Source organism: Desmodus rotundus, chromosome 8 (assembly GCF_022682495.2).
Source record: "Desmodus rotundus isolate HL8 chromosome 8, HLdesRot8A.1, whole genome shotgun sequence".
NCBI classification, from domain to species: domain Eukaryota; kingdom Metazoa; phylum Chordata; class Mammalia; order Chiroptera; family Phyllostomidae; genus Desmodus; species Desmodus rotundus.
Window position 1 is genome coordinate 85,485,822 of NC_071394.1, and position 26,421 is coordinate 85,512,242.

At 36.2% G+C, this 26,421-nt stretch overlaps 1 protein-coding gene and 1 pseudogene across 41 annotated transcripts in view; one reads left to right on the plus strand and one right to left on the minus strand.

Moving 5' to 3' along the window:
* SLMAP (sarcolemma associated protein) overlaps positions 1-26,421 on the minus strand; it is a 153,936-nt gene that overhangs the window by 91,065 nt on the left and 36,450 nt on the right. The window lies entirely within an intron of this gene.
* LOC112301044 (pyruvate dehydrogenase E1 component subunit alpha, somatic form, mitochondrial pseudogene) lies at positions 1,884-21,910 on the plus strand (annotated as a pseudogene).

Consider the following 26,421-nt stretch of genomic DNA (forward strand, 5'->3'; position numbering starts at 1 on the left):
CAAATAAAGGGATTATACTAAATTTAAAGTGGTTTTCAAACTTCAAGTTCTGATCCATTAGTGTTACGAAATTAACTTAGCGGGCTGCAGCTAGCACTTCATTTTAAACATTAAACAGAATAGAACAGAACTAAGAATATATGAAATGAGGTTCAGTACTATTTAGCAAACTTTGGAAAACAAAACAGTGTGCGTGTGCCTCAACAGCTCATGTTCCTAACTCTTATATAACTCTAAAACCACAAAATTTGAAATTAAGAAAAAAACTGAAGCAATATTAACCCAGGCTCTTTTATTCCGACACGACTATATTACTGTTCAAAGCACTCCATGGTACCTCTGGCATCCATTTAGCTTGAATGGATCATTTACATTAGTTGTTCATTCTTCCTTTGCTCTCCACACACCTTAGAATAAAGTCCAAAGTTCTTACCATTACAGCCTATAAAGCCCTAACTGGGCTCCTGGTTCCTTCTCAAAACTGATTCATTTGCAACAATCTCTTTCCTCACCCTCCCAGCCACACTAATCTCCACTCACGCACCTGAGTCTCTGCGCTTGTGGAGCTAGAGATCATCTATTGACTTCCCTGAGGAAATATTTTTTTGGTATGATTTAACCTTCTGCCTTTGGATGCTTTGGAAGATTGATATAAAAATGTGTCTGTACCATCTATGACAAAATCTGCCATTATTCAGTGTACAATGAACAGAAGCTATTCTATTTAAAGTCAGGTGAGGTTCCTTAAGGTACGGATAAAGAAGTTAACTTGTTTGCAAGGGACTGAGAAAGGACTGCTTACAGTACCTGGATATATTTTCTGCAAGTAGGTAAGTTAGTCTGTTCGTTGTCACTTTCAAACCAGAAATATCTTTCTCTTTTATGCTGATAAAACTTTTTCTATCAGGCTCCCCCCCCCATCCCACCAAAATCACTTTCGGCTACTCTAAAACATCCTGTTGAAGCTGTATCTATGTTTCCTAACAGCCCAAGGAATGCCCAAAAGCAGCTCTAGTGCTTGCCGTAGCCACTGGCCATTTACTTTGACACTGAAGTGTGTAAGTAGCTCAGAATTTATAAAATCATCTGTAGCTTGTGGTCAAAGTTCAACTTCCACTTGTTCAGGCTTTATCTTGAATTAATCCTTTGCTTTCCCCTGAGTGAATGTTAAGCTCCCACATATCTGGCATTGACAGTGATTCCTGAGCTGAAAGGTTGTCCTCGCCCCTTGTCCTTTTCCTTGTCTCTGGCCAATCACAATCACCTTCAATGACACAGGCACAGCACTTCACAGACTGCGGAATTTGTTCTGTGGCCTTCCAAACAGTAGTTAAGAGTAAAGAGAAAGTTTCTGCTGTTTATTCCATAAACAAATACATTTGAATCACTTTCAATTTTGTTACAAACAGTAAATACTTTCACTTCCACTATAATGATAAACTGCTTTTTACTAGCCTTTTCTGATTATAATACCCAAGCACCAATAAATTAATAACATCTAAACAAAGCACAGACACAGCAGACATGCCATAAGCTAAAGGTCAGAAATGCTTAATCTATACAGAAAAAATTTTTAAATGCAAATGCATAGTGGATTAGGATTCTAGATGGTAGATACTGTACCATATATTTTTAATCATCACCTAAAATAAAATTAAAGAGTGACTAAGATAGCCAAGCCAAAATCCCATAGACAACATTTACAACAAAAGTAGGTGACAAGGTATCTGCATGAACCTCAAAATATGAGTGGGGAAAACCATCAGCAGCCACAGAACCTGCATGAAATCAGCTTCTGTGCAGGATAAATATGGAGGTAACAGGGCATTTGAGGGACTTGAGGAGAACATCAAAATTGTCACTAGGTATTTACTGGCAGTATGATGGCCACTTTGAGAATAGAAGCTGAAAATGGAAAGGTTACATCCAATACAATAACAAGTGAGTGCCAGGTAAGTTCTGGAAAAGGCTGGGGCACTGTGAGTCATATAAATTCTTAAAATCAACCCCCCCAACAGAGCTGCCTTCCAGAATAGGGCTCCAAACTGAAGGAAAACTGCCAGGTGTGGAACAAAAATTGAGCAAAACAGGGACTATAAGAGACAAGGAAAGAAAAGGCCCAGATAAAAGTAGAAAAGTAGAAAGGAAGTCACCATATGTTTTTAACATTTTTTAAAAAAGCAAAAAACCAGAAGAGGGAGCTCTGTGACATTAGAAAAGTGATCCTGAATCATGACCCTTTCTAAAAGTTCAGAAAAACAAATTTCACATGAAAAAAAGCAACAGAAAAATGTCAAAGTCTCATCCCATACAGTTATTTTAAGAAAAAAGAGACTGAAGAGTAGAATAACATCCCTGCAAATACAGACAGACCCTGGACACACATCAAAATTATAACATGCTATTTTAAAACAAACTAAAAGGCATTAAGAAAATAATTCAAGAAATGAAAAATATAAATCATAATTATAAAACTCTAGAAAAGGTGAAAGAACTCCAAAAAGAAACAGAAACAAAAGGAAAATTCATTTCGGAAATGAATACAAAAAGGAAGGACACGAGAGCCTAAATATAACAAATTATGCATTAAGAGAAATAGAAGTTAAAAAGGAGGAAATTTTTAAAAATCAAAAGAAATTTATAAAAGTGACATCAGCAAAATGGTGGAGAAGGCAGCTCTAAGCTCCCAGACCTCCTCAGAAACTTTGAAAAACAAGCAAACTGTGGGAACCAATTGTGTTGGAACTCTGGAAAACAAAGTTTCACAGAGGCCAGTGAATACAGAATCAAGAAAAACGCAACTTAAAAACAGTAGGAAATCTTTGTGGCATTGATTAGTTACCCTAGCCATCCCCTTCCCCAGTGCAGGAGAAGTCTTTGATATGCAAGCCTGCATTCCCAGTATGTGACCCTGGTACCTGGACCTGGTTCTAGAGGGAGCAAAGCAGACCTAAATCTCAAATTTTTGTGTCTATCTCATCTAACCTGCCTGGGATCTACCTGAGGAACTAACTGATGGAAGGTTCTTATCTCTGTTTAGCCTAACTTGGAACTCACTCAAGCTAAAAAATAAGCAACTGTTCAAAAAAGTAGGATTTATCCCATGTGGATCAAAATAAGAAAGTCAATCAATGTAACACATTAATAGAAAAAAGGAAAAAAAAAACACAATCATAAACTATCTCTGTTGCTGCAAAAAAGGCCCGACAAAGTCCAATACTCTTTCATGATTAAAAAACAAAAACAAAAAACTCAGGAAGCTAGGATTGGAAGGCAACATCCTCTACTGATAAAGACATTAATGAAAAGCCCACAGGTAACGTAACAATGATGAAAGACTGAAAGCTTCCAAAGATCAGGAATGCGACAAGGAAGCCTGTGTTCACCACTGCTGTGTAATGCTGTGCTGGAAGTTCTAGCCAGGTACAAGAAAAAGAAATAGTAGGCACTGAAATTGGGAAGGAATTAAGAAATCCAAAACACTAAGTTGAAAAGATATATACATCCCAGTGTTCACTGCATGATTACTTACAATAGCCAAGTTACGGAAGCAGTCTAAGTGTCCATCAATAGAAGACAGAATAAAAAAAGATGTGGTACATACAATGGAATATTACTTGGCCATAAAAAGAATGAGATCTTACCATTTATGAAAACACGGATGGACCTAGAAGTATTATGGTAAGTTAAATAAGTCAGGCAAAGACAAATATCACATGATTTCATTTATATGTGGAATCTAAAAAACAATATAAACAACCAGAACAGAAATAAACTCATAGATACAGAGAACAAGCTGATGGCTGCAAGATGGGAGGGGTGTTGGGGAGCTGCATGAAAAAGGTGAAGGGATTAAGAAGTACAAATTGGCAGTTACGAAATAGTTACGAGGATGTAAAGTACAGCATAAGAAATATGGTCAATAATATTGTTAATAACTACGTATGGTGCCAGGTGGGTATCAGACTTATGGGGGATCACTTTGTAAGTTATATAAATATTTAACCACTATGTGTACACTTGAAACTAATATAATATTTAATATCAATTGTAATTGAAAAATTTAAAGATTCTGTGTAAGGCACCACTAGAAATAAAAGTTGAATGAAAAGAAAAAAAATTGGAGAGTAGTAAGTAAACTATGTCTACTCACAGATGACTGACTCTATATATCAAAAATCTCACAGAAAGCAACTAGAGCTAATAAATAAATTCAGCAATGTTGCAGCTTAGAAGATAAACACAAACATCAGTCGAGTTTTTATACATCACCAGTGAACAATCCAAAAAGGAAATTAAGAAAGCAATTCCATTTACAATGGCAACTAACCAAATACCTAGGAATAAATTTAACCAAAGAGGTAAAAGACTTGTATACTGAAAACTACAAAATATTGTTGAAAGAAATTAAAGGCTTAAATAGAAAGACATCCCACATTCATGGACTGACAGTATTGTTAACATGTCAATTTTAACCAAAGTGATCTACGGACTCAATGCAATCCTTATCAAAATTCCCACAGACTTTTTTTTTTTTCAGAAATGGAAAAGTTGATCCTCAAATTCATACGGAATTGCAATGGATCCTGAATAGGCAAAACTGTGTTTAAAAAGAAGAACAGGATTGTAGGATGCATACTTCCTGAATGCAAACTTTACTACAAAACTAATCAAAACAGTGTGGCACTACTATAAAGACAGATATAAATAGACCAACAGTCCAGAAATAAACCTGTACATCTATAGCCAATTGAATATCAACAAAGGTGCCAAATCCTGCCAACGGAAAAAGAATAGTCTCTTCAACAAATGGTGCTGGGACAACTGGATAACACATGCAAAAGAATGAAAGTAGACCTCACCTCATCCCAAATACAAAAATTAACTAAAAATGGAACAAAGACCTAAATATAACATCCAAAACTATAAAATATTTTTTATTCAGTATTTCTTCAAATATTTTTTTCTCCTCCTTTCTCTCACTCTTCTCCTGGGATTTCAATAATATGTGCATTGGTACACTTGATGGTCCCTTAGATACTATTCATTTTTTTTTTCATCTTTTTTCTCTGGTCCTCAGACAGAGCCATTTCGGTTCTTCAGATTTTTTGACTCCTGCCTGCTCAAACCTGCTACTGAATCCTCAGCATATTTAAAATAATTAAAGTCTTTGTCTAATACGTCCAGTGTCTGGACTTCCTCAGGAATGATTTCTAACAATTTCCTTTTTTATTCTTTCTGTGAATGGGTCATAATTCCCTGAGTCTTTGAATGTTTTGTAATTTTTTTGTTGAGAACTGAAAATTTTGAATATTTTAATGTGGTAACTCTAGAAATTAGGCTCTCTCATCTCCACAGGGCCTGCTTTTATTTCTTAAAGACTGCAGTCATCTGTTTAGCGACTTTATATTCCTTGTTATGTGTTGTTACTGAAGTTTCTGTTCTGTTATCTCTGTGGTCAGCCAGTCACCTGACGGAGATTTCCTTAAATGGGGGAATCTAATAAAAAAAAGGGCGGGGGGAGAATTCTGTCTTTTTAAGCCCCAATTTCTAAAGGACAAGCAAGTCATACCAAGAACCATGGGCTACCACACTCACAGCTGCCTGCCACAGGGCTAGAGAATGAAATATGGTAGCCACCATGCAAAACACCAAAATTTTCAAAAATGTACCATCATTTATCTTCTTTAAGCATTCTGCTGGATGCTGCAAGTATTTGACTAGACTCCAGAATTTCAAATTAACTGCTTTAGACAATTCACGTTAGATTAATAGCAATGGTGAAAAGAAAAGCACTTTTTGAAGCTCCCTCTCTGCCATTTTCCATGACATCACTCCCATTAGCCATATTTCAGCCTACAGGTTTTTTTTTTTCTCTCCTTGGGCCAAACCAGTACGTAATCTATAACAATAGTTACCACTTACTGTCTGCCTATGTACAGGCACTCCTGATCCTCATGACAATCCTACCAAGTAGATGTTACCATCTCCATTTAATAGATTAAGAAACTGAGGCTCAGGTATATTAAGTAGATTATCCTTGTCTCACAGTTATTGCTGATTGGACAGTTATCCCTTCAAAAACTCCACACTGCCTTCTTCCTTTCCTACTTAGACTAAACGTTCTCTGGTCTTTGAGTCCAAACTTATGAAAACCCACTTTGTTTATGAAGTTTTCCTGAAGCAGTCAGAATACAAACAGCCAATCTCAACTCTAACTCCACCTTTAAGGCAAATTATTCGGTCTATAAAATTTACTTGGTACCTGTCTCAGAAAGACTACATATTTGTAAAAATCAAATGCAGAGGAACTCTACCTGACAATAAACTAAGAATATGAATTAAGTACCAAAATTTTGAGAGGCTGGTAAGAAATATAGTTAGGCACACTAACTAGTAAGGATGCGGTATGTGTAAGGGTGGTGACCCAAAGGAAAGGCGTGAAGAAGGAGGTGATGGAGGAGGAACAGATTACTGCCGTATACTTACACATAGTTATGTCCCAGTCCCAGATGGTAACAAAAAACAAACAAAAGAAGTGATAGAGTGAAGCTGTGAGGGCTTTGTGTATTACACTAAGGAGATCACTGAGTTTCTTAAGACTGAAGCCACTACTAAAGGATTTGCTAAGCATACTGGCTTTAGGGAAGACTATTCTAAAAGCTCTGACAATTGAGCAGCTGTGTGTAGGACGAAGTGCAGTGGGAGTCATTAGAAATAGGGAGATCCATGATTTGTACATTTTTTGCCACCAACAATTTAGTTATCTTAAGAGTACACAAATCTTTATATGCATATTACATGCAAATTTATTTGTTTATATAATATTTCTAGCTTCCTGACTGGCCAAGTACCACATGTTTCAGAGGCTGGAAATTTTAAGTTGTGCCAGTGAAGGGGAAAATATAAAGTTTTATTTATATGCTACAGGAAAACATAAAAAAGTGATAAAATGTTCTTGCCAAGATAAAACTTCACATGTAAACTAGAAGGATCTTGACAACACATACCCAGAGGTCCTGCAAACGTTATAAATTTGCCAGGACTTTTTCCATCTCCAAGGACATTCCAGACACATTCATTGTACCATAACTTTTTTCTTGTGGAGATAGCTCACAAGAGAAAGAAGAGAAAAAGGATTTCTATCTGTCTACATAGGAAGAGAGATAAGACTATGAAGGACAGAAGTAGAGAAGGTAGAAAGGTGAAATTAATAAATTTTTTTTAAGATTTTATTTATTTATTTTTATAGAGAGAAGGGGAGGAGAAAGAGAGGGAGAGAAATATCAATGTGTGGTTGCCTCTCATGTGGCCCCCCACTGGGGACCTGGCCCACAATCCAGGCATGTGCCTCGACTAGGAATTGAACCAGTGACCCTTTGGTTTATAGCCCAAGCTCAATCCACTGAGCTATACCAGCCAGGGTGAAATTTTTAAAAATTTAATAAGAACATTACAAAACATACAAACATACCCAGAGTGATTACATCCTTTCAAAATATGCAATCAAATTGTGACAGTCCTTCACTAGGATTTAGGACAAAGTAGATTAGATTCCTGAAGCTGAGGAAAGATACAAAATAAACATAGCATCAGAACATTACGGTTCTGAGAGGTGAGACTACTGAAAGCCTACACTAAATTCTAATGTGGAGGAGATTAACCTATTTCTCTCTGTTTCCAAAACTGGTGGGTTGACAAGCAAATGCTAACTATGTTCCCCTCTAGTGGTGTGTTAATCTCAGCAAGATGCATCCAACTTTGTCTGAGCCTCCTTCTTAGGTAACTGGTATTAAAGAACAAATATTGATTCCAAACTCAATCTTTTTAACCCCAAGAGGTCTCTAATTACCTCAAAGAATGTAAAAAATTTAATTCTAATATATTAAAATGCCATGCATTTTAACATGTTAAGAGTAAAATGAGGGGATACTGTGGTATTTTAAATACACAATATTAACTATATTTTATAGGTCACTATTTTCCTCACAAAATGGTAGTTTAAACCATCCTGAGATCAACTGAAACAACATAATAATTGCACCACCACTCTTTATCTCTGATACTAAAAAAAACAACCTCACCCATAGAATAACGGCCTTGTTTGCCACAAAAGGAAGTCATTGTGATCACATTAGTGGGAAATGCGGAACAAGGTTACAATGTTTAAAAGATGTGAGCTTATATATTGTTTAATAATGTACACCATGGGCTTGATCTAAGGACAAGTTGGTATTGATTTGTACAGTCACTAAGAGGTAGAGGAGAGGGAGAAACTTTTAAAAGCATTTTCCATTAAATATTGGCAAAATTTGCAAAACATAGGAATCTAGATCTTATTTAGGGGAAAAAACTGCCCTCATGTAAAACAATTTATTTGGCAAACAAATTCAATGGAAATGTTTAAAGATGTAAACAGTATATCTGCCCCCAACACAAACATTCATAGCTTTTTTAAATGCTTGCTTACTAAGGTAATGAAAACAATCATGGTGCCCTTTCCCATTCTTTCGGTACAACCACTCAGGCTGGCATTTAATTTTAATGATTAAAATACCTTGGTCTTTACTCATGACTCTCCATTGTTAGTGATAATTAAGTCTTCAAGAGAGTTATCTCCTCAAGGCTTTGACAATTCACACATCCATAGGTGAGTTCTTTAGATATCGTAATTTTTACTTTGAAAGAGAAAAGGAAACAAAGTCACTAACTCAGGACTATGAGTGAATAGAAATAATAACAATGCAACTTATGAAACAATAATTTTGACTGAGATGGGAAATAACTATTGGGACCAAAGAAAAACCTCTTACACAGTTGAGTATAGTGCAGAGGCTCCCATGTTTCTGCCACCACGATTCAGATGTTCAAATACGGCCTCCTCCCAACTACCCTCAGGACATCCACTGCTTCTCAGGATGGGCAGATAGTGCCCCCAGTTCAGAGTCACTAATTCTTTTTTTTATTTTGAACTCAAATTTAATTCTTCTTGTCTAATGCTGTACAAATAATTCTATAGAGTTAGAGAATGTTTTGAAACTACAAAGCCATTTTCATATACTTTCAACCTTATTTAAGTATTATAAAGATCCTATATGGTTGACTAAATAGAATATTTCAATCCTAATTTATAGGCATGGAAACTGGCTCAGATAGGTGAGGAAAAAATGTATCACATTTCAAATTCTACCTCTATTTACGGCTTAAACACAAAGCTTTAAACATTTTTCCCAAGAAAACTTTTAAGGCCAAAGTCAAACTTTCTTTTAAAAAGATCATTAATTTATTTCACTACCACAAAAGGAAATGTCATTTATATTCAGAATCCAGCTATACAGAAATTTTAATGACAGAGCAAAGCCAAATAAAAATGAGTTCATTTTTCTATAGTGTCAAAAAGATAACACATAATTTACAATAATCACAAGTTTTTGAGTGCTTACTGTGAGCTTGGATAAACTATTTTCCATGCACTCTTTCAATCAATCTTTACAGCACTCCTATGAGGTAGATCCTTTATTGTCCCTATACTACAGATAAAGAAATTAGGACTAAAAGAGGTTAAGTTGGGCCTCCCAAAGCTAGTACTGGAGAGAAATGTACATTTTAATCTTTTTGATTCCAACCATTCTGCTTTGTTATTTTTGTTTGTCCGGCAATTTCTTTTGTACGACCTCTAAATGTATTTCCCAACCACCATGTGAAATAGGAATGATTTTGTTCTTTTAATAAATCAGTAAATCAAGGCTGACACACAAGCCAAGTGGTCTTTTTATACTAACAATGGAGAAAATAATAAAAACAGCCATCAGGTCTTATAATACCAAATCATCAGAAAAGGTAAACTTTTAAAATTTATTTTAAAAATGCATTCGCTGTCTGCTTCCACCTACGTGACTCACAATTCTAATAAATTGGGGTTTCCTAATTTCTGTGTCCATTACAGATTAAAGGGAACAAGCATTTGCTTATGCCAGGCACTTTATATACACTACTTCATCTAAACTTCAGAATACTATGATATAAGCAGTATCCCACATGAACAGACAGGGTTAGGAGTTAAATCATAAGCCCAAAGTTTACACAGAAAGTAGTAACAGCAAACAAGGCCTATTGAAGTCCTCACGACTGGCAAATTCCTTGAAGATCAGGATCAACGATATCCCTAGACCTTAATAAAATGCCTGCTTCATAGGCACCAAGTGTTTTAAATAAATATTTTAAGAATGTAACATTTACAACCCAGACCTATTCCATCCTTTAGCCACCATTTCCGGAGCACCTCTAGTCAGGAATTAAGCCATCAGCCACGATCTAATAATAGAATGAATATGTGACTATCAGAAGCCACTTAGAGCAAATGTGAAACAGTAGTAATAACAAATACTATCAGTAATAAAAAGTGATACCTATAACCCTCTAAGGCAGGGGTGTCAAACTCATTTTCACTGGGGGCCACATCAGCCTCACGGTTGCCTTCAAAGGGCCGAATGTAATTTTAGGACTGTATAAATGTAACTACTCCTTAACTGTGAAGGAGTTGAAATTACATTCGGCCCTTTGAAGGCACCCCCGAGGCTGATGTGGCCCCCGGTGAAAGTGAGTTTGACACCCCTGCTCTAAGGCATCTAATATATCACCAACTCCTATGAATTCTGATTCAGAACAATCTCTTAATGCCCCACTGCCTTTCCCTTCCCATTTCTGTTCCTCTAACCCAGGCCCATAACCGTTGCCAAAATGATGGCAATGGTACCACACTCTCCGCCCTCCACACTGATGCCAGAGTTAATTTCTAAAATACAAACTTGATCGCTTTATTTCCCTTTATAAAATGGCTATTAACTGCTGCCTTCAAAATTCTCAAATTTGAGATCTATGATAACTTTCAAAATCTTGCAAAATGACCTCAATCATCCTGTATAACCCGATCTTCTATTCTTCCTAAAAGTACTATCCATTCCACCCTTGCTTAACTACTAGCAATTCCCTACACAAGCCCCAAGTCTCTGCGTGTTTGCTTATGCTGTTCTTGGATCCGAAAAGCTGTTGCACCCACCCACACTCTTTACTTGTTTAAAGCCTTCTTTCCTTTCTGAAGCCCAGTTTAAACATCTTAGCAAATAAGATTTCCATCTCAGATAACATTTCTCACTAAATAAACACCTAAAACTGAGACTCAAGGCTTAATTCCAAGTTAGGCAGCTAACTCCCAAACCTCTACATCCAAACCACACTTTGAACAGCACTATAATTCCATCTTTTCTAATCTACAACATTAATTCCTGGTCAGCAAATTCCAAAGGCACAAGTCACAAATGATTTTTTAATGAATAAATTAAATAATTAGTACTCTAGAATGGAATTTATAATGTTTTGATTTACTATAACATAGGCCAAACTATATTACATCCAAATAACTATGTTGTATGGTTTAAATTCCAGCTCTATCATATTCTACTTTACTGTGTAACCTTGAGCATATTTCTTAACCTATCTGAGCATCCCTTTACTAATAAAAAGGTATTTATAAATCCCTATGTACAAATTGAGGATAATATCAGTACTTACCTCAGAGTGTGATAAAGGTTAAATTATGTTAAGCATGTTAAGTATTTAACACAGTATATGTACATAGTAACTGCTAAATAAATGGCAGCTATCATTATTAAATTCATGGAATATGCATAAACATATAGTCACTGACTTTCTTCAGTCAGGAAATTGAGGCAAGACTTTCCTTTATTGATTAAAGTTCTTAAAAATTAACTTCTTTGCCAATTAATTACTTAAAGAGTAAACAGCTAATAGAGATATAAATAGATCAGTAACAGCTGAACTCTAACACATACAGGTATTAAAAATAGTACGCCACTGTCCCGTTATACATGAATACTACCGTAAGTAACCACAACCTGTGCACAGCAGGCGGTCAGCTAAGCCTTTGTCTCACACTACAAACTGAAAAGCTCTTATGAAAAATATGAAACACCATAGCACAATATGATTAATGAGTTCCTTAATAAAATTTAAATCAAAAGGATATTACTATTTTCAGATACTATCTGTAAATACACGTAGAATATGTTACATAGATGAGCAATCTACAGCTCAATGAACAATGTGAACCAATTTATGAATAAATTAAGCCAAGTGATATTTAGCAGATCTCATAATTCCATTTCCAACCCAGAATGCTAAGGTCCTCCTTACCCTGAGTGACAGGGCTACACACCCAGTCAATTCATGGGATAATGCAATCAGAAGGCCATAACTCACTCAGTTCAAAATTTAAAATGCTTACTTTGGATACTGTATAGACTACTGGGGTAGGGGCAGAAATTTTCCCACTATACCCTCCTATACTATTTGAACTTTAGTTTTAAAAAAGAAACAGAAACATATGGGAAGGGGCAAATAAGCATCTAACTGCAAAACTCTCAAGAGACCTAAAAGCTCAGGGAAGATGGGCAATTAACAAAGTAATCTATCAGTTTCGATTAAGACTAGTTTGGCTCTGGCAAGAATGCAGAGAAACAGCATATACTCTAGGCATTAGAGTGTAAACTACTACAGTCTTTTTTGGAAAATGACTCAGCAATACCTATTAAATTTTTAAATGCTTATATTCTTGAATGAGTAATTTCACATCAAGAATCTAACCCACAGAAACACTGAAATACTCAATACATGTACAATGGCAAATGCATGAGCATGTTCACAGAAGCAAAGTTAATAGAAGATAAAAACTGGAAAAAACTAATGCCCACACAAACTGAATTATGTTCATCTAAAGAATGCAATATTAGACATAGTAATCATAATATCACAATCATCAAAAATAATGAGGCAGAGTAATCAGCAATGAAATTAAACTATATCAAAATATACAGCAATTCCCTTTTTATTTTTATAAGTATATTTTATTGATTATGCTATTACGGTTGTTCCACTCATTTTTCTCCCCTTTATTCTCGTCTGCCCTGCATCCTCCAGCCTCCAGCAATCCCTACCAACTTAGATCATGTCCAGGGATCGAACATATAAGTTTTTTGTCTTCTCCATTTCCCATATTATTCTTAACTTCCCCTTGTCTATTTTGTACCTACCATTTATGCTGCTTATTCCCTATACCTTTTCTCCCATTCTCCCCTCTGCCCCCTCACTGCTGCTGATAACCCTCCATGTAACCTCCATTTCTATGATTCTGTTCCTGTTCTAGTTGTTTTCTTAGTTTGTTTTGGTTTTTGTTTTTAGGTTAAGTTGTTGATAGTTCTGTTTTGTTTTTGTCATTTCACTGTTCATAGTTTTGATCTCCTTCTTTTTCTTAGGTAAGTCCCTTTAACATTTCATATAATAAGGGCTTGGTGATGATGAACTCCTTTAACTTGACCTTATCTGGGAAGCACTTTGTCTGCCCTTCCATTCTGAATGATAGCTTGGCTGGATAGAGTAATCTTGGATGTAGGACCTTGCCTTTCATGACTTGGAATACTTCTTTCCAGCACCTTCTTGCCTGCAAGGTTTCTTTTGAGAAATCAGCTCATGGTCTTATGGGAACTCCTTTGTAGGTAACTGTTGAATTTCTTTTGCTGCTTTTCAGATTTTCTCCTTATCTTTCATCTTGGGTAATGTAATTATGATGTGCCTTGGTGTGTGCTTCCTTAGGTCCAACTTCCTTGGGACTTTCTCGGAGAGAGTTCAAAACACTGGTAATAGGATGCTCACAGAAATTATTGAGTATGGTTGCAAAATGGAGGAAAAAGGGAAGGCTCTGCAAAGTGAAATAAAGGAAAATGTACAGGGAACCAACAATGACAGGATACAAACCGGGACTCAAATCAACAAGTTGGACCAGATGGAAAAAATAAACATTCAAGTGGAACAGAATGAAGAAACAAAAATTCAGAAAAGTGGGGAAAAGTTTAGGAACTTCCAGGACAACTTTAAACATTCCAACATCCAAATCATAGGGGTACCAGAAGGAGAAGAGGAAGACCAAGAAATTGAAAACTTATTTGAAAAAATAATGGAGAACCTCCCCAATCTGGAAAAGAAAATAGACTTCTAGGAAGTCTATGAAGCTCAGAGAGTCCCAAAGAAGCTGGACCCAAGGAAGCACACACCAAGGCACATCATAATTACATTACCCAAGATGAAAGATAAGGAGAAAATCTGAAAAGCAGCAAAAGAAATTCAACAGTTACCTACAAAGGAGTTCCCATAAGACCATGAGCTGATTTCTCAAAAGAAACCTTGCAGGCAAGAAGGTGCTGGAAAGAAGTATTCCAAGTCATGAAAGGCAAGGTCCTACATCCAAGATTACTCTATCCAGCCAAGCTATCATTCAGAATGGAAGGGCAGACAAAGTGCTTCCCAGATAAGGTCAAGTTAAAGAGTTCACCATCACCAAGCCCTTATTATATGAAATGTTAAAGGGACTTACCTAAGAAAAAGAAGGAGATCAAAACTATGAACAGTGAAATGACAAAAACAAAACAGAACTATCAACAACTTAACCTAAAAACAAAAACCAAAACAAACTAAGAAAACAACTAGAACAGGAACAGAATCATAGAAATGGAGGTTACATGGAGGGTTATCAGCAGCAGTGAGGGGGCAGGGGGGAGAATGGGAGAAAAGGTATAGGGAATAAGCAGCATAAATGGTAGGTACAAAATAGACAAGGGGAAGTTAAGAATAATATGGGAAATGGAGAAGACAAAAAACTTATATGACCAATGGACATGAACTAAGGGGGAGGGGATGCACATGGGAGGGGATGCAGGCGGGAGGAGGATTGTAGGGCAAAGGGTAATAAAGGGGGGAATAATGGGAAAACTGTAACAGGATAGTCAATAAAATATAATTTTTCAAAAAACAAGAAAAAATAAGTCTATAATTATGTATGGTGATGTATATTAACTTGACTTACTGAGGTGATCATTTTGTAATATATATAAATATCAAATCAATATGTTATATATCTGAAACTAATGTTATAGATCAATTATACCTCAATAAAACATTTTTATCCAAATAAAAAAGAAAGAAATGAGCAGTAGCTAGAAGGGAGAGTAGGGTCGTGCAAAAAGTTTTTTTTAATCCTCACTGAAGAGCATATTCTTTTTCACTGCTTTTAGAGAGAGAGAAAAGGGGAAGGAGAGGGGAAGGGAGAGAAACATCCACGCAAGAGAGAACACTGATCGGTTGCTTCCCTAAAAATCTGGACCAGGAATTGTATGTGCCAGCACTGGGGGTTGGACCCACAACCAAGGCTTGTGCCTTAAATGGAAATTGAACCCGCAACCTTTTGGTTATGGGGTGACGCTCCAACCAACTTACCCATACCAGCAAGAGTGATGATTTATTATTTGTTATTATTTTTTAAATTACTTTATTTTTTAAATCATTTTTATTAATATTTGAATACAGTTGTCTCCATTTTCCCATGATGATTTATTTTTAATAAGAGAAAAATCACATTGCTTCATACTGTAACAAGAATGATCCAGTAATGAGGAGGGGCACTTGGCCCAACCCTGTGGAATTTTCTAGAAAAGGCTTCCTGAAAGGAGTTGTCCCATGCTCAGTCATGAAGGGTAAGAGTGAGTAAGGATGAGTGGGGAGGAGACTGAGACAGCGTGAACAAACAGAGGTAACAAGGCAGTGGGGAATGTAAAGTACAAAACTGAGAATTACAGAAGGTGATGGTGAAGCTGTAGAGGTAAACAGTAGCCAAGCCTTTTCAGATAAATCAAGCAGCACAACTGTTATCACATAGATAAAAGGGGACTTGTCACTACAGGGTTTTTAGGAAGGGAAATACTAATATTTAAATGACATTTCACTGAGGGAGGGAATGGCTTGAGAAGTATTAGAAGGAAGGGAGACCAGTTATGAGGCTACTGAAATAAAAAAATAATAGTTCTAAATTAGGACAGTGTTAAAAGTAGTGAAAGGGGCTTAGAGACACATACTATGTGCTCAGTGTTGAAGTCAGCAGTTTTTATAGTGGGTTACTGGGTAGATGATAATACCATTACCTGTATTTGGAAATGTGAATAAGGGGTACTGAATGATTCATTTCAGTTTGGGGTATATTGCTTTTAGAGTCTCTCCAAGTGAGTAAATGTAAGCAGGCAGTTAGGTAGAAAACTCAGACCTTAGGGCGTGAGACATCTGAAAGGCATCAGCATTTGTGTGGTTATTAACATTATTGTAATATATGAGATGATCCAAAAATAACATTCACAGGAAAAACAATGACTGAAATTTAGGAATTAACATTTAAGGAGAAATTACTGGAGAAAATGCTTGAAGGAATTTCAGCTAGAACAGTCAGAAAGGTACAAAAAAGAAAAACCAAGAAAAGAAATATTGAAAAGGCAAGGAAACAGCCAAATGTTAATACTTCTACAAGTCAGTGTAAAAAAAAAAAGTCCGTAGTCACCTGAATAAGATGGCAGAGATCAGAGGAGGTCAAGAAGAGTCAAATTATGTAACAGTCTGGATTTCCCAATTCTGTTGTATTAATTTTTTAAACATCAGGACCATTTCTTCCTGAGTTAAGTAGTGAAGCCAACCTGGGTGGAAAAGACTAAAAAGATTAAACACAACTGTACTCTACCTATGTAATGGGAGACTCCCTCCAGAAATGGGGGAGGGGTTGAGCTGCCTATGCACCCATCACCCTTCCCACACAAGGGATGGTGGGGGAAGGATTAAATAGGAACGTGTGGAAATACACCACCTCCTTTTTAATCTCCCCTACTCCCCGGCCGCTGGGGACTGGAGGTCCTGGGCCCTGGGCACTGGGGACGGGAAGAAAGGTGTGGAGGAGTCTCTAGCCTGTCAGTGTGTCAGTGGCAGGCCCTGAGTCTCTTCCCTGCATGGGCCTGTCAGCAGAGCCCAGGCCTGTCAGACTAAAATATTAGTTTCGGGGGTTTAATAGAAGGAGACAAACTAAATGGAAACAAAGTTTAAGTATAGCCTTCTGCTTATGGTAAGCTTCATTCAACAACCTGAGGCATATGTTTCAGAAAACAGGGATATTTGGTCCAATGACCTTGGTGATAATAGACTGTAAATAGATTTTTGTTACAGATTTTCATTCTTGTATTATTTTCAGCTCTTGATTCTATATAATAGTTGTAATACAAATATTTAAATAGCTATTTTTGATGTCACACTCTGGCCTTTTCCCCCTTCACCACTATTATCCAGATATTTTTAAAATTAAATAAAAGACTCCTTTCCTTTCCACTGAACAGCCTCCAGAGGTTTTGCCTGTTGGTGACAAGTGGTCGGACTCCTACTGCTTCGGTTGGGTAACACCTATAGAATATTACCTATAGTTTTAGTAGAGGAATACTTATGGTTGCCCTATGCAAAGAAAATTGGTAATATATTTCTTAATAAGCCAAAAATTATTGTCAATCAGAATAAAATAAATACGAAAATGTTTAGTTTTTATCTTTCCTGACTTCTTGACTGTTACACATTACCGCACCTATGACTTCACAAAACTCAACTAGTAATATAAAATCTTACTGCCTTATATAACAAGGAAAAGTATTTAAGCATGGATGATGTAGATGCCTATAATGCTAGTAATTAGGGGAAAAGTATTAAACATACAATAAAAACTTATCAGAAATTGAAAGAATTTTTGATGCTTGAAGAAAAAAGGTAACTTGAAAGAAAAAGGGAAAAATAAATAGAGCAAGAGTCAACTTCCATTTCTTGATTTTAGCTATACTTCATCTACTTCACACTTTTTGGCAGAGCATCTATAAAAGAAGTCACTCACTTTTGGATGGCTGTAGTGTAGTGTACTAACTGGGAGTGACTCCTAAGTATTTGGTCCCACCCATATAGAAGAACTCAACAAAAAGAACTTAAAAAAAGATCAACTGGAAGCATATTTTCAGATGAGTACCTAAATCAAAGTCAGTGAAACATAGAAAAGAAATGACAGAATTATTTACTCGGGAAATGTAACAGCATTTTCTTGGAGTGGGGTGGGGGGACCTCCCAAGGTAACAGCATTTTCTTGGAGTGGGGTGGAGGGACCTCCCAAGGTGTGCGTCATTAGCCAAAGCTGGAAAAGCAGGATTCAGACCGCAGCAGAGCAAACAGTTCTCTACGCCAGAAAGAAAAAAACTTGTGTTGGGTTAGTGCCTCCAGAGTTTGGGTGAGTCAGACAGAGTGGAGAAGAAAGTATTACCACGCTCTACTTCAACACATGGGAAAACTGTGCAGCTATTTTCTTACCTTTTGGTGTATTCCCTCTCTATTAAAACATTTTAATTACATTCAAGGAAGCTAAAATGAAAGCTACCTCAGGATCTGACTTACTCCAAGGAGCTAGACAGGTTTGCCACATTGCTTTGCACATGGACTAGACTAACACACAAGGCTAGCATCACTATCACAACCTTCTAGCATTAGTTTGATTTTGTTAATTCAATATAACAATTTGTAAAATATTTATTTCTGTGCTTACTAGCAGGGATGAATGTTTATTTATTACATAGAGTCATCTTGAACAAACTGATGTTTCTTTGGCTCTTTGTTTATCTACAATAATCTCGATGGCCTTCTTTTACTCTGGAAAGAGCATTTCATGTGTTATATATATTCATTTTTCTGTCATAATGAATGCAACTGATGCCTCATTTCCATTTTCCTCATTTTTCTTGGAACAAAAGTTTTCAATGTTTATTTAGGTGCTCATTGATTTTATTTGCCTTTACTTGGCTTTAGGCTGTAGTAGTTACTCATCTACCAATAAATCCTGAAGTGGTTTCCAATATTACACAGTCACACTGCATGCCTTAGAACTTTTCACTTGCCTGCTCCGATCATTCCTCTTTAAATCTTTTATAACATTTAATTGTGTTTCTTATCAAATATATTGCCATTGTCCATTTTTTTTAAAGAAATATTTTTTGAGGCTAAGTAGTAATATGACATTTAATGAGTTCCTAGCAATTCTCCTAGGTATCTACCCAAGAGATATGAAAGACATAAGAGCTGCACATAAATGTTGCTACCAGCACTGTTCATAATAACCAAAAGTTGGAAGCAATCTAAACGTCCATCAACCACTGAATAAAATATATTAGCAATAAAAATGAACTATCGATACATACTACAACATAGATGAGCCTCAAAAACATAATGCTAAGTGAAAGAAACTAGTCACAAATGGTTGTTTATAGTATGATTTTGTTTCATATTTCTAGAATATGTAAATCTGCAGCGACAGAAAGCAGGTCAGTGGTTGCCTAAGGCTAGGCATGGGATCAAGGACTGAGTGCAAATGATGCGCAAGGGGACTTTTTAGGTTGATGGGACTGTTTTTATAGCTGAATTGCAAAACCATAGGTTTACTAAAAATCATTAACTTCAAGTAAACTCAATTTACATTTATAATAGAGGAATTTTATAGAATGTTAATTATATCTCAATAAAGCTGTTTTTGAAAAGCCAATGAACAGAAGAAGGAGAAAATGAATATATGAATAGATACACACACATATTAAGTAATTTTGAAATATAAAAATTTAAGGGATTCAATGTGTTATGGGTAAAAGTAGCAGAAAGTATTTTAAATAATAAATATTCAGTACTTCCAAGAGTGACATAAGACAAACATTTTCACAAGCTGGTCATGCAAGTATAGATTGGCACAACCTGTCTAGAAAGCAGTTTGGTAAGGTTTACCAAGAGAGCCTTAAGCACACGCCCTTTCACTCGTTTCTGAGAATCCAGCCTAAAGAGGCAGTAAAGAACATGAATAAAAATGTAGGTATAAAGATATTCAGCAAAGCAAAACTTCTTACCTTTTCTAATAGTTTTTTAAAAAATGGAAACCACAGGAAGAATAGTTAAGAAAATCACAGCCCGTCCATGAATATTATAGAGCTTTAAAAAGTGTTTGCGGACCTACAGCCCAGATCAGAGCATGATGTCATAGCCACCACCACCACAGCCTATATATACTCAGGAGGAAGATGCTCTAAGAGAAAGATTCCATTTCCTGGATGTCATGGCTAACAGAGTGCTGGTATTATATCCTGTAACTTTGCAAATGATGCTACATTTGAAATTCAGAAATATGACCTTAATGGGTTGGAAGACAGTCCTCCTATCACAACATTGCTGAAAAGGGAAGAGGGACTCAGTACAGGATGATACAGACTGTTCACCAATAGAGTTAAACAGAAAATTATTCGTGGTTTCGGTCACTGTGTAATGTCCAGAAGCTTGTGGAAAGGCTTGTGATTGGTATAAATATCATGGATCATCTCATCACAGCCTGCCTGTTGGGCTCATGGTTTTAGATTTACTTTAGATCTCTTCCAGAAATTTCCAAGTTTTACAGGAGAAAGAAAAGGTTTCACTGAAGGATATCAGATCAATGCACATGTACATCTACAACTTCCAGTGGGGTAATGGCATTGTCAGAGCCCGAGTCCCCCAGGGGGCTGGTACTCGTCTGGCCTGTAGGTATAATGAAAACGATGAGGTCTGCTTGACTTTATATTTCAAGCTTACAATATGGCAGCTTTGTGGAAATCACTTGTTTATTTTCATCTGTGAAAATAACCACAGTGGAATGGTGGCATCTGTTGAGAGATCAGTAGTCAGCACCGATTACTACAGGAGAAGCAATTTTACTCCTGGGCTAAAAGGGCAGATAGAATGGATGCTATGTGTTCAGGAGGCAACAAAGATTTTAGCTGCCTATTATAGACCTGTAAGGAGACCATGTTGATGGAGGTACAGACTTACCATTACCAAGAACACAGCATGAGTGATCCTAGAGTCAGCTATCATTTGCAAGAAGAAATTCAAGTAAGAAGAGTAACCTTATTATGCTTCTTATAGAATAGTACACAGCATTGGCAGTGTTGACGAATTAAAGGAAACTGATGTTGAAGTGTGAAAAGAAATTAAGAATAAGGTCCAGTTTGCTACACAGTTGATTCCAAACCATCTTTGGAAAAATGAAGCTATCTCATCTATGGCAGCAGTCCACCTTTTGAAGTTTATGGTGCAAATCAGTTACTCAAGTTTAAGTAGATCATTTAATGGAAGACTGCAAACTATGCCTTCAATGGGACTTCATGGTCACCTTTAAGAAACTTTGTGTTCTCAACTTTAAGTGGAATTTTTAAACTAAAACAAACCAAAAAATACAAAAAAAAGACTATTCAAAATGTTTAAGTGGAAAAGCTCATAAATCCTTACATTCAGAAAGAAAAACACTAAGGGAGAACTATAAACAGTATATAATTAACATGACCCAAGCAGAAGAAGATACAAAAAAAATACACTCAGGGTATGGGAGGCACCGAGTTAAATCTCTGGGAAAATGGAGTAAGTTATTTGACATATAGAACATGTAGGGTAGGAACTCTCTCATATATATACTTACACAAACAACTCATCCTAAAATAAAATCTAATCTCTGAGGCAAGCAGAGCTCTTCCTCTTGTCAGGGAGTCACAGAGCTTTCTCAGGGTGATTTTTCCCATCAAGCCAGAAGACACACCACCTTTCTCTTGTTGTGGGGGTTAGCTAGCAATGTTTTATAAGCAAAAGTCATTATGATTATAGGAAAATAAACTCTAATATCAGTTATAAGTAACAAACTGTATCCCCAACTGCGGCCATCAAACTCCTACACTCATTTCTTGCAACGTTACTCTATGAATTTTGCGCTCTAACACAGAAAGGACGACCCCTGTAGCGGGTGTCTACTGCAGCTGCACTATACTACAGGAAAGAGGAGAGCTTCTGGAAATCTAAGAATAAATGTTTCAAAATACAACTTTCATTCTCGGAGGGAAAAAATATCATCATCTTCATTATGACTACCATAATAAATTCAGATACCACAAAGTGACTTACTCACAAACAAAAATTTCCAAAACAATGGAATAGCTGAGTCCCTTATTCACTGAAGATATAATTATCTCATATAATCAGTAAAGGAAACTGACATATTATGAAAGTCACCTATTTCTATTGTTCCGCGGGGTTCCAAAATGAATTTTAACATGGTTGCTGACCCTGAAAGTGACCTTCACATACTCAGATTTATCTCTTAAAGCATTTGGTCTTGCTCTACCAACTTCTAGTTGAGATTCCCTTATAATGTTCACTTTTCCTAGAATGGGCTAATCAATTGACATACAACATTCCCTTGGGCTTTATACCATTTCCTAAATTTAAAACTGAAACATCAGTTGAATAAAAATAGGTACAACCTAACAGACTATGCAACTTAATTACATACAGATAGATGAAGCTGCCCTTATTAGCTTCAGAACAAAAAGAATCAGGAAAATTGAGTATGAGATTTTCACTGCTGAAAAGGTCTACAAAATACCCTCATCAATGAGATAACTTAGGGCCCCAAAGAAGCTGCTGGTACAAGAACACAAGAGAAATAAGAAAAGCTGGGGGAAGGGGTGAGGGACTCCAAATGTTCTATTTCACAAATCAGTGACTCCATAATCTCAAAAATATCAACAGAAAATTAGCTATTTCAAATGACAAATTTAAGAATCACTCACTTGAGTAAAAATATTACTGGCAATAAATGACTGCATAAGTCCCTACTGTGTGTCAGACACTGTATTATTAAGTCCTTTCAATATATGAACTCATTTAATTCTCACAACTTCTCTGTGAGGTATTATTATTATTCCCACTTTATAAAAACAAGAAAACAAGAGACAAAGAGAAGTTAAATTACTTGTCAGAAGTCACCAAGCAAAGAACCAAGATATGAACCCATGTAGTGATCTCTTCAGCTGTAGTCCCTAACTCCCCATGTCTGACCTCCCAGCGCTTAACCATGCAACTACATTGCCTTTTTAATTTTGGTCCAACTCTTCATTTTGCAGACAAGGAAAATGTGTTCCCTGAGAAAGAGACAGAATTCATTCAAGGTTCAAAACTATTTAATAGCAGTGCCAGTACTAGGACTCATGTTTCTTATTTGCATTATGCTTTCCTATTTCACATTGAGCTTCCCCCCCACCCTGCCCATTTAGTTTGTTTCAAAATAATTTGTTTTTCCCTGGCCAGATAGCTCAGTTGGTGAGAGCATCATCCTGATATGTGGGGGCTGTGGGTTCAATCCCCAGTCAGGCACGTACAAGAATCAACCAATGAACCCATAAATGGATGGAACGACAAATTGATGTTTTTCTCTCTTTCTGAAATCAAGAAAATCTAAAAATAACTTGTTTTTCTGAGTATAAAATACTTATTGTTGAAGTTAAGAGAGTACAATAAAGTACAGAAGGAATTAAAATCACTCCTCCCAGCTTCCAAGGATAACCACTCTGAACAGTTTAACATCTTTCTTTATATTAATTACAAGACTGGCACTCTACTTGCCTGTCCGGTAGTTTTAAAAAAGTTTAGAAACATACTTTACATATAGTTGCATATTTATTTGATTTCTTTCACTTATATCATTATTCTCCCACAGCATTAAGTATTTTTTGAAAATGTGACTAAAAGGGAAATGATATTTCATAAATTTCATTATTTAACAATAGCCCTACTGATTATATTGTATATGGTAGATTTCTTGAAATTAATCTCTGTGATAAAATTGCTATACACATACCTTTAGGCAATACCTCTGATAATGTTTGTAGATTAAGCACCTAAAAACAGCATTATTGAGTTAAAGGGTATAACAATATCTAACACTTGTGTGGTGCTTACTATTGCCAAACTGTTGTGCTTCACAGATATTAGCTTGTTTAAGCCTTGCATCAACCCTATGAGGGAGAAAATGAATTCCCAGAGAGAACAAGTGACTTGCCCAAGGGTATACAACCAGAGAGTAGTGCAGCCAGGATTCACACCCAGGTAATCACCAAGTTGGACTATTTTAATTCCACACTTTTTCAACCACATCATGCCAAGTCTACTAGAAGTTTAGTACAAATGTACAAAAACCATCTGAGGAACCTGTGTTTTAGTAAGCATCCCAAGAGATTCTAAAGTTTGAAAACTACTACCTTGATCTAAAAATGTAAAACGAGAACATTTAATAAATCCTTCCCATGAACACCTTGATAATTATATTGATGTTTTGAATAAGGACGGGAAAGCCAAGGAAGAGAGTACGCAGAACGGATAAAGTGAATCTTCATGACCCTGGATTAGGCAATAGCTTTTCAGATATGACACCAAAAGCACAAGTGACAATATAAACTTAAAAATTTAAGATCATTAAAAATTATTAAAAAAAATAAAAAGATAAATTGAGCTTCATCAAAATTAAACTTTTGTGTTATTAAAGATATCATCAGGATATATATTATTTTATTCCATTTACGTGAGGCACCTAGAATAGGTAAACTTATAGAGTAACAAGTAGAATTAGCAGTAATCAGGGGCTGGGAAAGGAGAAAAAAGTGAGTCTAATGGGCAAGAGTTTCTGTCTGGAACGATGGAAACGATGGATATGGATAAAAGTGATGGTTGGACAACATTGTGAACATATTTAAATACATTAATGCCACTGAACGGTACACTTAAAATGGTCAAAAAGGTAAATTTTGTTATATATATTTTACCTTAATAGTAGTAATAATAATAATAATAATTTACCATCAAGAATGTACAGAATGGAAAAAAAATTTGCAAATCATTCATCTGATAAGGGAATTGTATCCAGAATATACAACTCAATGGTAAAAAGATAAATAACCTAAGTTTTAAATGGGGAAAATATGTGAATAGACATTTCTCAAAAAAATATGTACAACCAATAAGTAGATGAAAAGATGCTCAACATTATTAGTTATTATGAAAATACAAATTAAAAACACAATGACATATCACTTTCTATTCGCTAGATGGCTACAATAAAAAAAGACAGACAAAGGTACTGAGCAGAAAGTGGAGAAATTGAGCCTTTATAAACTGCTGGTGGGCATGTGAGGGGGGACTCAACACAAAACCAGAATTGTCTTCTGGAGGGCAGTTCCCTTGCACTACAGGCTCCCCCCACTAGATGAATGTTCTACGAACCCACTGTATCAGTGTGCCAGTTAGTGTTGTTGTGAGAGGCTGTGTTTGGCTTCAGTGAATTTTTTGAAGACTCAACACATTTGCTCATCTCATGATGGGTGATTTATGAGTGCACCTGCTCACACCACCCTGTGTTCAGCAGTTTTTGACCAAAAAAATGGCATGACCCCTGTGCCCTGCCCTCCCTCTTCACCTGATCTCACCCCCAAGTGACTTTTTTTGTTTTCCCCAATGAAAAAAGTCCTCAAAGGGAAACATTTTGCCAAAGTTGAAGAGGTGAAACAAAAACAGCAGAAGCACTAAAGGTATCAAAGTCAATGAGTTCAAAAACTGTTTTGAGCAGTGGGGAAAAAAATGTCTTGATAGGCATATTGCATCAAACAGAGAGTACTTTGAAGGTGACTGAAGTTTAAACATGTAAAAATAAATTTACATTTTTTAAATAAATAAGTTCCTGGATTTTGGGGTTACCCCTCGTATATAATAGTCCAATCTCTTTGGAAAAGAGTTTGGCAGTTCCTCAAAATGTTAATTTAAATATGGAGTTATGATATGACCCAGTGATTCTAGTCCTAGGTATGATACCAAGAGAACTGAACACACACGTTCACATAAAAACTTGTAAGTGTATGTTCTCAGCAACATTATTCATAATAGCCAAAGAGTTGAAACAACCCAAAAGTCTATTCACTGATGAGTGGATAAATGAAATGGGTTATATCCCTCCCATGGATATGGCAAAAAAAGGTATGAAGTACTAATAAATGCTACAACATATATAACCCTGAAAACACTATGCTAAATGAAAGAAGCCAAACACAAAAGGCTACATGTTATATGATCCCACCTGCCATATATGAAATATCCAGATAGACAAATCTATAGAGACAGAGGTAGACTGATTAGAAGTTGCCAGGGGCTGGAAAGGAGGAAATGGGGAGTGATTGCTGATGAGTACAGTTTCTTCCTGGGGCAATGAAAATGCTCTGGAATTGAACAGTGGTAATAGGTGAACAATTCCATGAATGTATTAAAAGCCACTGAAGATTTCCAGCCAAGATGGAGGTGTAGGTAGATACACTGCGCCTCCTCACACAACCAAAAGAAGGACAACAATAAATTTAAAAACAAAAACCAGAACTGCCAGAAAATCGAACTGTATGGAAGTCCGACAACCAAGGAGTTAAAGAAGAAACATTCATTCAGACTGGTGCTCCGAGACAAAGAAATATGGCCCAAATGAAAGAACAGATCAAAGCTCCAAAAATACAATGAAGTGATGAAGAGATAGCCAACCTATCAGATGCACAGTTCAAAACACTGGTAATCAGGATACTCACAGAA